Source organism: Ranitomeya imitator, chromosome 1 (assembly GCF_032444005.1).
Source record: "Ranitomeya imitator isolate aRanImi1 chromosome 1, aRanImi1.pri, whole genome shotgun sequence".
Classification (NCBI taxonomy): Eukaryota; Metazoa; Chordata; class Amphibia; order Anura; family Dendrobatidae; genus Ranitomeya; species Ranitomeya imitator.
Genome location: NC_091282.1, coordinates 986,955,786 through 986,968,027, shown reverse-complemented (window position 1 = coordinate 986,968,027; position 12,242 = coordinate 986,955,786).

The following is a 12,242-nucleotide window of genomic DNA, read 5'->3' as shown; positions in this document are numbered from 1 at the left end:
TAACTTTATTACTCCGCTGTTGGAGTGTGTCAGCAAGGGAATTGATAGAGAGTACAAGTTTCACCATTGCACAATGTGACAAGTTTTCACAAAGTACAAAACATTACCCTCGTGGGGTATACAACCATAACCACTAAGTACATGTTGCAGAAGCAGGAGGAGGAGGTGATTTTATGAACAAAATGGGTTTGGATGGCATGGGATGGATTTTAAGGCAACTTCCCAAACAAGATATCTGGGTTGCTTTTACATTACTTTGTTGTCATCCATAGTGCTTACAAAGTCACCAGAAATACAGTCCTTGTTCAATTTTGGAAGAGTCAGCCTGTCTACATTTTCCGTTGTCAGGTGTGTGCGCCTATCCGTTATGACTGCACCAGCTAAACTAAAAACCCACTCAGACAACACACTTGCAGCAGGGCATGGCAACACCTCCAAGGTGTAGAAGGAGAGGTCGGGCCAAATGTGGAGCTTGGACAACCAATAGTTAAAGGGCACTGAAGAATAAGTAAGGATGCTGGTATTGTAACTTAAGTAGTTCTTCGCCATCTTGGTGAACTTCTCCCTCCTCATCATAGTTACACCCACAGATAGCCCTTGCTGATGCTCATGAAAATGTGTCAGTTTGTGGACATTACCTCTCTGAGTTGCACCTGGTGTGCGTGGTCATCCCCTGTAATCCTTGTGGGTGAAAAAATGGGTCACATGAGCGGCACGCGACCAATCAGAAGCCGCGACGTCATTCGCAGGTCCTAAACGCGGTCATTTTAAACAAAGAAGCCTGCCGGTTACCAGCGTGATGTCCAGGGGCCGCCGGAGAGGTGAATATATCAATATTTTTTATTTTAATTCTTTATTTTACACATTAATATGGATCCCAGGGCCTGAAGGAGAGTTTCCTCTCCTTCAGACCCTGGGAACCATCAGGATACCTTCCGATACTTGGTGTCCCATTGACTTGTATTGGTATCGGATATCGGTATCGGCGATATCCGATAGTTTTCGGGTATCGGCCGATACTATCCGATACTGATACTTTCAAGTATCGGACGGTATCGCTCAACACTAATTGTAAGCTTGCGAGCAGGGGCCTTATTCCTCTTGGCATCTGTTGTTTATGTGATTATTGTTATTCTGTAATGTTTTCTTTTTGTCTATACAAGTCCCCTCTAAAATGTAAAATGCTGTGGAACATGTTGGCTTAATAGAAATAAAGTTATTATTATTATTATTATTATTATCATTATTATTAAAGGTCAAAATATAGCGTGAAGGCAGGTCACAAATCAGTCGGTGACAAGGCAAATTAAAGGACTGCTGCAGCAAACCTAGTCTGCCAAAAGCCTGAGATGACTTTTGGAAATGTGTGCTGACATGCCGTACCTTCGCAAGTAGATCCGGCAAGTCAGGTTGTTGTTAAAAAATACTGTACAACCAACTTCAACATGTGGGCCATGCATGGAATGTGTTTACTAGCTTGTCATGCTTTAAAGCCACCACCAAGTTAGGCTAGGTTCAGATTGCGTTAGTGCAATCCGTTTAGTGCCTAGCGCTAGCGGATAGCGCTAACGCAATGTGTTTTAAAGGGGTCGCGTTAAACGTACCTCCGATCTGCGAGAGCGGGGAACGGACCGCGGGCGCGCCTCGGACGCTGCAAGCAGCGTCCGTGGCGCGCCACAAAACACCGGCACATCGCTAGCGCGTGTCGAAAATGGCACACGCTAGTGATGCGCGTCCCCATTGCTGTTAATGGGCGTGCTAACAGACACGTTGCACGGCGTTAATTTCGCCGTGCAACGCTGTCCGTTAGCACGGTCCCATTAACGCAATGGGAACCTAGCCTTACACTCATTATCGCACACAACCAGACAGGGTTGGTGGTTCAGGGGGAGAGCCAATGATCAGTCTGTTCTTTTATCACCTTCAACAGCTCGGCTGCTGTTGTGAGCTTTATCACCTAAACAGATGAACTTGCTGCCACATGCTGCAGACCTCCCAGCTGGGGAGTGATGGGGAGGCTACTTTTGGTGACGAGGAGGAGGAGAGACAGGAACTGTAATATGAGGAGACTGAAACCTTGATAGAAGTTAGGATCATTATTCTTGGTGTACTTAAGATGGATGTGTGATGTCCCAGCCTCTGACTCTGTCCCAGACTCCATCAGATTCAGTCAGTGTACCATAAGGGAAATGTAGCGTCCCTGTCTACAAGAACTTATCCACATGTCTGTGGTAAAATAGATCTTCCCTGTGACTGTGTTGGCCAGAGTAAGGCTGACATTGTGTAACACGTGCTTATGTAGTGTGTTGATGGCACACCGGGAAAAATAATGTTGGATCGAAATCGACTAGCGCGGGGCTGCCACCACTAAGAAGTCGCAGAAAGACTCAGTTCCCACAAGTCGAAAAGGCAACATTTCCAGGACTACCTGGCTATGACAATGCTTAGTGTTTTGGCCTGTGGGTGGGTAGGTCGATATTTCTGCTTTCTGTTAAACGAATGGAGCAAGGACAAGTGAATCCTATGCTGAGACAACAAACTGGACATGATTGCTGACTGTTGTGTCTGTGCAACTACAGGTTGTGGGCAGGAGGCATCAGTGCCTGCTTCATGGACAGCAAAATGGGAAGGCTGTAATACAGAGGATGCAGCAGTGGTTTCACCATCAGAAACAGATTTTGTACCCAGGCATTCCACCCACCTACTTGGGTGCTTGGCTGCCATGTGCTTTTGCATGCTTTTGGTGCTCATGTTGACAATGTTCTAGCATCTTCTTAGCTTGGGTTGGCAGATAATGCAAATGTTTTGTTGGAAGGAATTTAAAAAAACTGCCATACAGGGGAACAACGCACCCTTGGCCTGTTTTCTTGCCAAGTGCCGGGGGCTCTGTGGAACACTTGACCGAGTTCTCCCTCTGGTCAGATCACTACCTCTTCTTGCCTGTTTTTGTGCTGCGGACTAATCCCTGTCTGCACTGCTGTGCTTGCTAGGCATGCCACCGTGCCAGGTTGGTTCAGTGGCCTCATTATTGACCATGTCATCTTCCAATTCCTCAATCTGATCCTCTGTTTGAGTTGCAATTTTAGGTTGACCTGATGACAACTTTGCGTCATGATAATCCTCCACCTCTTCAGACATGAATTGACCTTCCCCAAAGTGGTTTTTTCCTGGCCGTGGGTGCTCAAATGTTTGGGGATAACTGCATTCCAACTCCTTATGACCCTCTTTAATGGTGCACTTTGTGAGGCATGAAAAATTACAAGGAAAAGTAAACAGTTCTTCAGAGTGGCCAGCATTGGGGTCATATGTGTCCTGGGACTCTTGATGGTGGCAGGAGGGAGGACCATGTTGAGGATTCAGAGGCCCAGCCTCTTGGCTACTGAGACTGCACTGTTTGGAAGACTTCGTGGTGCTGCTTGTCAACACTCTGGAGCCTTTGTCTGCCATCCAACCCACAACATCCTGTCAATTGTATCAATCCATGAGTGGTGTACCGCACTGACCACATTTTGACAGGAAGCTAGAATGAGATCCAGTCACATTTTGATCTGTAACACAGCCTTGGCGGGCACCACCACATCCACATCCCTTAACATCATCGTTTCTCATACTGAATGCTTTATGCTTATGAAAAAAATCCTGGCTTTATTTTTGGCAAGTACCCTCACAGAGGTGTTATGTACAAATTCAATGTATCTAGCAATGTGTGGCAATATCAGCTTTATTACACCTGACAACAGAAGACTCAGGAAAATTAGAGATAAATAGTCATGTTTGCGTATCTCTGCAGGTTTTGCACCAGTCACACAACTGCTAGATAAAGATACGCTATTTATTAAACCAATAGAAAATGCGTAGGCATGTGCAGATTGGTTAATGGCACTCCTGTCTCTTTCCCTTGAGGAGGCTGCTTCCAAGTAAAATGAGGCTTGCGCATATTCCTGACATGGGTTTGAGGCCTGACAGACTGATCACAATACAGGCCCTCACTTGCATACACTGTATACAGAATTTAATTCTAATGCTTTTGGTGTCTGGTAGAATCCAATTTACTGACATTGATCATTCAGCTCCCCCAGGTCCTGTATCATATTCACCTTACAGCAGCTTCATTCGCTATGACAGTTATTCCATTGGGATTCAGTGGTGAATATGAACTGTGGAGCTTACAAAACGCTGGTTGCACAGCACCTGGTGGCCCTCTGAAAATTAAAAGCGAGGGCCGCATGATGACGAGGCAGTGGACTTGGTGGTGGTTGCGGGCAAAGACCAAAATTCAAATGGACATGTTTTAGCTGGCATTGTAAATTGATGGGGAATATGTATTCCACTATCTGGCTAACTATTTGGCATGAGGGAGGGACCTCCCAAATATAGGAGTGAGAACTCTTCCAAATGTACGACACGGGGCCACCTGAGGGTCCTTACCAAACTTCGGTTTCATGGCACCTGCTAGCACTCTACTAATTGTCAGCGAGGACCGCATAATGACATGCCGGTGGACATCGTGGTGGTGGCGGCAATGCCCAATATTCAAATGGGCACATTTAAAATGGCATTGTAATGGGATGGGAAATATGTATTCCACTATCTTGTTAACTATTTGGCATGAGGAAGGGTCCTCCCAAATGTAGGAGTGAGAGCCCTCACAAATGTTAAAGTAAAAAATAAAGCCAAAATGCTAAACATAACATAACATATGCTAAAGGGGAGGTAAAATTTATTTTCTCATTTTCTTTCGCTATATACATGTGGTTATGAAGAAAATGTTTCTTACCATTTTTCCCTTTAAAAAAATTTGGTTTAGTAGGTCTTTTTAAAAATCCATAAAACCAACATAATAATCTGACAACATTATTCCCAGATACCATATGTGAGTCAGAAAAGCATGAAGGCGTCTTCTCCATGCTGTTCCCATTTAGTTTTAGCTCTTTCCCATCTATTTCCCATCCATTTTTTTCCCATGCCCCTATTGGGTCCAGCAGAAAATATTGGGCTTTCCCACTGACTTGCATTGGATTTGTTATTCAGTACGAATACATGGATATTAGAAATTATTTGTGCTGATTTTCCCGAATCCTTCACTATTCGATCATCACTACTTGTGGCAGATTCCTTTTAAGATTTTATGCATCTTTACTATTTTAACAGTTTTTTAATCTATTTAAATAGGGTAAGCACATATGAAATTTGATCTTTCATGTTTCTCTTCAAATAGATTACTGCTAATTTTAATGTACTGCAATAGCAAATAGCCATTAAATGACTGTTAGCAATTATCTATGTAGAAAAAAGACAAGATAGCCAAAGATGGTCTAAACTTCCTATTTTAGAAACATACTTCGATTCTAAATAACGCTGGAATAAAGTATATTATAGGCTTTCTGTTAATGACGTCAGTAAAATTTATGAAGTACAGTGAATCAAATTGACTTTCGTATGTTAATAAATCTGGTATATCCTGGCACTGTCTGCTCGGAGCTCTTTTCTTCCCCTCCAGTACTATTAAAGTACAACACATATTCATTCAAGTCTTAATGAACTAGCCTCGAGGACCGAGAAAGGAAAATATGGAGAACTCATCACGTCCGCGTAGTGCTGGTAAATACTCATTTCATCCGCACATCATTATTCTTAAGAAAAATTGCTATTAGAAATAAAAATTATGATGGTTATGCCATATAGCGAACCGTGCAAAAAGTATTTGCTTAGTTTCCATAGTTCCCTTGAATTACTCAAGTACAAATATAGAAGTAGTTACCTGTAGAGTCTGTAAGTGACAAATGTGATTATTTCATTTATTTAATTCACCATTAGTCAATGGCAAAACATAAACTTTTACAGGAATGCCGATATCATTAATTTTCCTGCTACACAGTAAATTGCCAAACTTTAAGTTACACAGTAAATTGCCAAACATTGAGTTACTGTATGTGTGTACGGAGCTATCATGAAATCGGCACAACAAATAAATTAAAGGAATCTGTCAGGACATTTTTTTCATAGCATACTAATAGTATCCTGAAATACCGCTTGGGCAGCGCTGTCCGAATATGTAACGTTTATTGCTACACCTTCTACCATTTTCTTGCTGTAATCTCCGGACAATTAAGAGTCAAGCATATGTAAATCAAAAGTAATTATGCACCCCTACCAATTCCCATGATCACGCTCACCCCCATGCGTCAGCATCAATATTAGTAAAAGACTGTATAGCAAGAAATCCTGCATGCGCAGACCTATGGAGGCATCTCGCATGTGCACGAATTTTACTATGACCAACGCCTGTTTAATAAAGTAAAAAAAGAAAAAGACTTGAAAATGGGAACAATGTGTAGCCTTAGGCCGGGGTCTTGCTTGCGAGTGTGATGCGAGAAACTCGAGCGAGTCTCTTGTATCAATACCCGGCACCGCCGCTGGCACTCGGGAATGTGCGGCTGCATGTATTTCTATGCAGCCGCACACTCCGGTCCCGAATGCTGGCGGCAGTACCGGGAATTGATGCAAGAATACCTGGCACTGTAGAATTACTTTTTTTTAGCACATTCCTAAAAAAAAATTTCTGCAAAGAGCCTACAAAGATACTGCTATAGTGTTCAAATGTAGAAAATTTGTTGCAGAAATATCTCTGGTTGTTCTTTACATCTGAATAGGGTTTCTGAAAATACATGTTTATGCTGAGGCAATAACTGTATTCAGATGTATGGAACAGGCTCATACCGGCTGCCACGTTACAACTGTTTTGTATGAAACCATAGCAGGGTTGTCACATACAGTCATGGCTGAAATTGTTGGCACCCTTGAAATTGTTCCAGAAAATGAAGTATTTCTCCCAAACAAATATTGCAATTACACATGTTTTGCTATACACATGTTTATTTCCTTTGTGTGTATTGCAACAATACAAAAAAAATACAAAGGAAAAAAAGTAAATTGGACATAATTTCACACAAAACCCATACCACTCCCAGCAATTTACTTCCCTCGATAATGATTGCAGCATTTAGAAGGCAAGCAGAGGGAGGAGGCCCCCTGTGCTTTCCGATCCGCACTCCTGCGGCATCATCGCAGTGGCCCGATTGTTGCCATGGCGACATCCAGGTCACCAAAACTAGCAAGCATGCTCAGAACATGGTGTGTCAAGCTTGTATGTCAATGTAGGGCCAGGGTCACATTGCCGTAGAATACAGACAAGTGCTATGCGAGAAAACATCGCATAGCAATCAGACCACTGTTAACCCCTTAACACCCAAGGGTGGTTTGCACGTTAATGACCGGGCCAATTTTTACAATTCTGACCACTGTCACTTTATGAGGTTATAACTCTGGAACTTTTCAACGGATCCTGATGATTCTCACAATGTTTTCTCATGACATATTGTACTTTATGATAGTGGTAACATTTGTTTGATATTACCTGCGTTTATTTGTGGAAAAAAAATGGAAATTTGGTGAAAATTTTGAAAATTTTGCAATTTTCCAACTTTGAATTTTATGCCCTTAAATCACAGAGATGTGCGACACAAAATACTTAATAAGTAACATTTCCCACATGTCTACTTTACAGTGGCACAATTTTGGAACCAACATTTTTTGTGTCTAGGAGTTATAAGGGTTAAAAGTTGACCAGCAATTTCTCATTTTTACACCATTTTTTTTAGGGACTACTTCACATTTGAAGTCACTTTGAGGGGTCTATATGATAGAAAATACCCAAGTGTGACAGCATTCTAAAAACTTCACCTCTAGAGGTGCTCAAAACCACATTCAAGTAGATTATTAACCCTTCAGGTGTTTCACAGGAATTTTTGGAATGTTTAAAAAAATGAACATTTAATTTTTTTTCTCAAAAAATTTAGTTCAGCTCCAATTTGTTTTATTTTACCAAGGGTAACAAGAGACATTGAACCCCAAAAGTTGCTGTGCAATTTGTCCTGAGAACGCTGATACCACATATGTGGGGGTAAACCACTGTTTGGACGCACAGCAAAGCTCGGAAGGGAAGGAGCGCAATTTGACTTTTCAATGCAAAATTGACTTGAATTGAGATAGGATGTCATGTCGCCTTTGGAGAGCCCTTGATGTGCCTAAACATTGAAACCCCCCACAAGTGACACCATTTTGGAAAGGAGACCCCTAAGCAACTTATCTAGATGTGTGGTGAGCACTTTGACCCACCAAGTGCTTCACAGAAGTTTCTAATACAGAGCCGTAAAAATAAAAAATCATATTTTTTTACAAAAATGATCTTTTCGACCCTAATATTTTATTTTCCCAAGGGTAACAGAAGAAATTGGACCCCAAAAGTTGTTGTGCAATTTGTCCTGAGTACGCTGATACCCGATATGTGGGGGTAAACCACTGTTTGGGCGAACAGCAGAGCTCAGAAGGGAAGGAGCGCCATTTGACTTTTCAATGCAAAATTTACTGGAATTTAGACAGGACTCAATGTCGCGTTTGGAGAGCCCCTGATGTGCCTAAACATTGAAACCCCCACAAGTGACACCATTTTGGAAAGTAGACCCCCTAAGGAACGTATCTAGATGTGTGGTAAGTAGTGTTGAGCATTCCGATACCGCAAGTATCGGGTATCGGCCGATATTTGCGGTATCGGAATTCCGATACCGAATTCCGATACTTCCCGCGTATCGGATACCGGAATCGGAAGTTCCCAGAATTCAAACTGAACGCAGCAGCCAATGAGGAATGATTGGAAGTGTGGGCACATCCTGTTTAGCATGGTGGGCATGTAAGTACTGGCAAGGCTGTGATTGGCTGCTGAAATGATGTCACTCTGCACTATAAAAATCAGGGTTCGTTACTGCCTCATACCTTGAGAAAAATTTTCCTTTTTTTCAAATTGTGCAGCCTGTTTAAAAATTTAAAAAAACATTCCCTATTAGTGTTTTTCCACCCGTCTCCAGCTAAATAGTGGAAAAACACTACATAGGATAACCTAGAGGGGGTTTATTGGGCCTTGCAGCGCCGTTTACGGCTGTCTGCACGGTCTCTGTGTGAGCGCAGCTCGCCCCGTAGTCTGTGTGCAGCCATAGCCGGTTGGATTCAGCTCAGGGTGCGTTACTGCCTCATACCTTGAAAAACAATTTCCTTTTTTTCAAATAGTGCAGCCTGTTTAAAATTTAAAAAAAAAAATTCCTATTAGTGTCTTTCCACCCGTCTCCAGCTAAATAGTGGAAAAACACTACATAGGATAACCTAGAGGAGGGTTTTTTGGCCTTGCAGCGCCGTTTACGGCTGTCTGCACGGTCTCCGTGTGATTTAAACTAGCTCTGTAGCCCGATCTGCACAACAAAAAAAGTAAAGTTCACCAAACACAACTTAACACTTGTGTAGGCCACATTTGAAAAGTAATAAAGTTTAGTCCACACTTTACAACATTAGTGTTTCTTACACCTGTTAGGAGGAGCATTTCAGGAATAAGCACACTAAGGCCTTAGTACTTTTCTGCTTATCTTTATCTGTCAACCAAAATGAAGAGGGCAGGGAGTAAGGCACGTGGGCGTGGGCGCGGAGCAGGGAGAGGAGCAGGGAGAGGACGTGGTGATTCTGTGCCTGCTGCGGGCGCCGGTGACTCGTCGTCACTCAGTTTCAGCAGGGAACAGTCCTTCATGCGCAGCTTTGTCGGAGAGCGCCGTGCACCGCTGCTGCATGAAGACCAAATTGAAGCCGTTGTCGGGTGGATGGCAGCTAATGCCTCGGCATCGACTTCAGTTAGTGCCACATCCTCTCAGGCACAGAGCACTGGAGAGCAGCCATCTGTCTCTTCACCACCTGCCAAATTGGCCAGGCAGTCAGAGAGCCCAGGACAGGAGCGGTCTCTACTTCTGTTCTATGAATCTCTTGGCTTGGAAAAAGGGGGCCAGCCAAGCAGCATTGGAGAAATGGAAGAAGAGGCAGTGTGCAGTGATGCCCAACAGCTTTTTCTCTCTGACTCTGAAGAGGCAGGTGGGCCAGTGCCTCCGGTGACCACAGCGCAGTACGCATCTGATGATGAAACTCAGGTGCCGCTTTCTGATGCGTACTGTGCTGCCGAGACTACCCAGGAGGAGCAGTTGGTGGCAGAGGGTAGTGGAGATGATGAGGTCCTTGACCCATCGTGGCGTGAGGAACAGGAAGGTGGTGGGAGCAGCTCTGAGGAAGAGCTTCCCCTTACGGGCCAAAGAGGGAGAGGGAGGGGGAAGACTGCGGAGCCTGTAGCCTCCACTTTGGCACCCGTTAGGAGCCTGTCTCTTTCCAAAGCCAAAAAGGGCGCTCCCAAGACTTGCAGTGCCTGGTCCTTTTTTGACACAGTTGCAGATGACATTTGTTTTGTCAAATGCAAGCTGTGTCATCAGAAAGTAAAAAGAGGGAAAAATGTCAGCAACCTCAATACCACAAATATGTGGAAACATGTGCGGACCAGGCACGCGGTGGAGTTACAGAAACACAGTGAAGACGTAGGCCAACCAACAGCGGCAGCTACCACCTCTTCATCTCGTGTTGCCTCTTCCTCCACTGTTGTCCAGAGACCTAGTGTAATTCCACCCACAGCACCACCTTCCCAGTCATCCTCACACTCCCAGTCTACTCTACAGCCATCGGTAGTACAGGCATGGGAGAAAAGGCGGGCATTCTCGGCCAACCACCCCCGAGCACAGGCTCTGAATGCAGGCATTGCCAAACTGTTGTCCCTGGAAATGCTCTCGTTCAGGCTGGTGGAGACTGACAGCTTCCGTGACTTGATGGCATTGGCAGTCCCACAGTACAAGGTGCCCAGCCGCTTTTACTTCAGCAGGCAGGCTGTCCCTGCCCTGCACAGGCATGTTGAGGCAAACATAAAACATGCGCTACTGAACGCCGTCAGTAGCAAGGTCCACCTCACCACCGATGCGTGGACCAGTCAGCATGGACAGGGGCGATATGTTTCCCTCACTGCCCATTGGGTTAATGTTGTTGAGCCAGGTACAGATCGTGCGAGTGGCGCAGGACGTGTCCTGCCCACTCCAAGGATTGCAGGAATCCAGTCTGTACGCATCGACTCCTCCTCTTACACCAGTTCCTCAGATTCCTCTCTGCAGGATCCGTCACAGTCCACCTCCACATGGACCCGTGAACGTTTACCTATGACCGACATGAGCACAGCCGTGGCCAAACGTCAGCAGGCCGTCTTGAAACTAGTTTCATTGGGGCATCGAAGCCACACAGCGCAGGAGCCCTGAAATGCCATCAAGCAGGAGAGCGATGTGTGGTTACTGCCAGCGAATCTCCAGCCAGGCATGGTAGTGTGTGACAATGGCCGAAATCTGGTGGCAGATTTGGCCCTTGGCAACCTCACTCACATCCCATGTCTGGCACATGTGCTCAATTTGGTTGTGCAGAGTTTTCTGAGGGACTATCCGGATCTTGATGCCCTGCTGCACAAGGTCCGCCTAGTGTGCTCACTTGCGGCGTTCCAGCTTGGCCAGATCCCGCATTGCTGCTCTGCAGCGCCGATTCCGCATTCCGGAACACCGCATCATATGTGACCTACCTACCTGGTGGAATTCCACGTTACATATGTTGGAGCGGTTGTGTGAGCAGCAGCAAGCAGTTATGGAGTACCAGCTGCATCAGGCGCAAAGAAGTCGCAGTCAGCACCGATCAGACTTCACAACCACAGAGTGGGCCACTATGAAGGACGTCTGCCAGGTTTTGCGTCCTTTTGATTATTCCACGCGGATGGCAAGTGCAGATGATGCGCTAGTCAGCATGACTGTCCCCCTTATCTGCCTGCTTCAGCAAACTTTGCAAGGGTTAAGGGATGATGTTGTGGAAGAGGTGGAGGATGAGGAGTCACCTTTTCCATCAGCTTCTGGAGAGTCAGCGCCACGTGGTTCCTCACAAAGGGGTACGCAGGGGCCAATTTGTGAGGAGGATGAGGAGGAGTCAATGGAGGAGGAAGAGCTCCGTCCAGAGGAGGGAGCGACACAATTGTCCAGTGGTCAGTGTGTACAGCGAGGGTGGGGTGATGACGAGCGGGCAGAGATCATGTCTCAAGCAGGGGACAGCGTTTCTGGGCAAGTTGGCACTCTGCAGCACATGGTGGATTTCATGCTGCAGTGCCTGAGAAACGACCGCCGCATCGACCACATTCTCAACATGCCTGATTATTGGGTGTTCACCCTCCTCGATCCTCGCTACCGGGACAACGTCCAAAACCTCATCCCTGCGTTGACCCGGGAGCGTAAATTGCGGGAGTACCA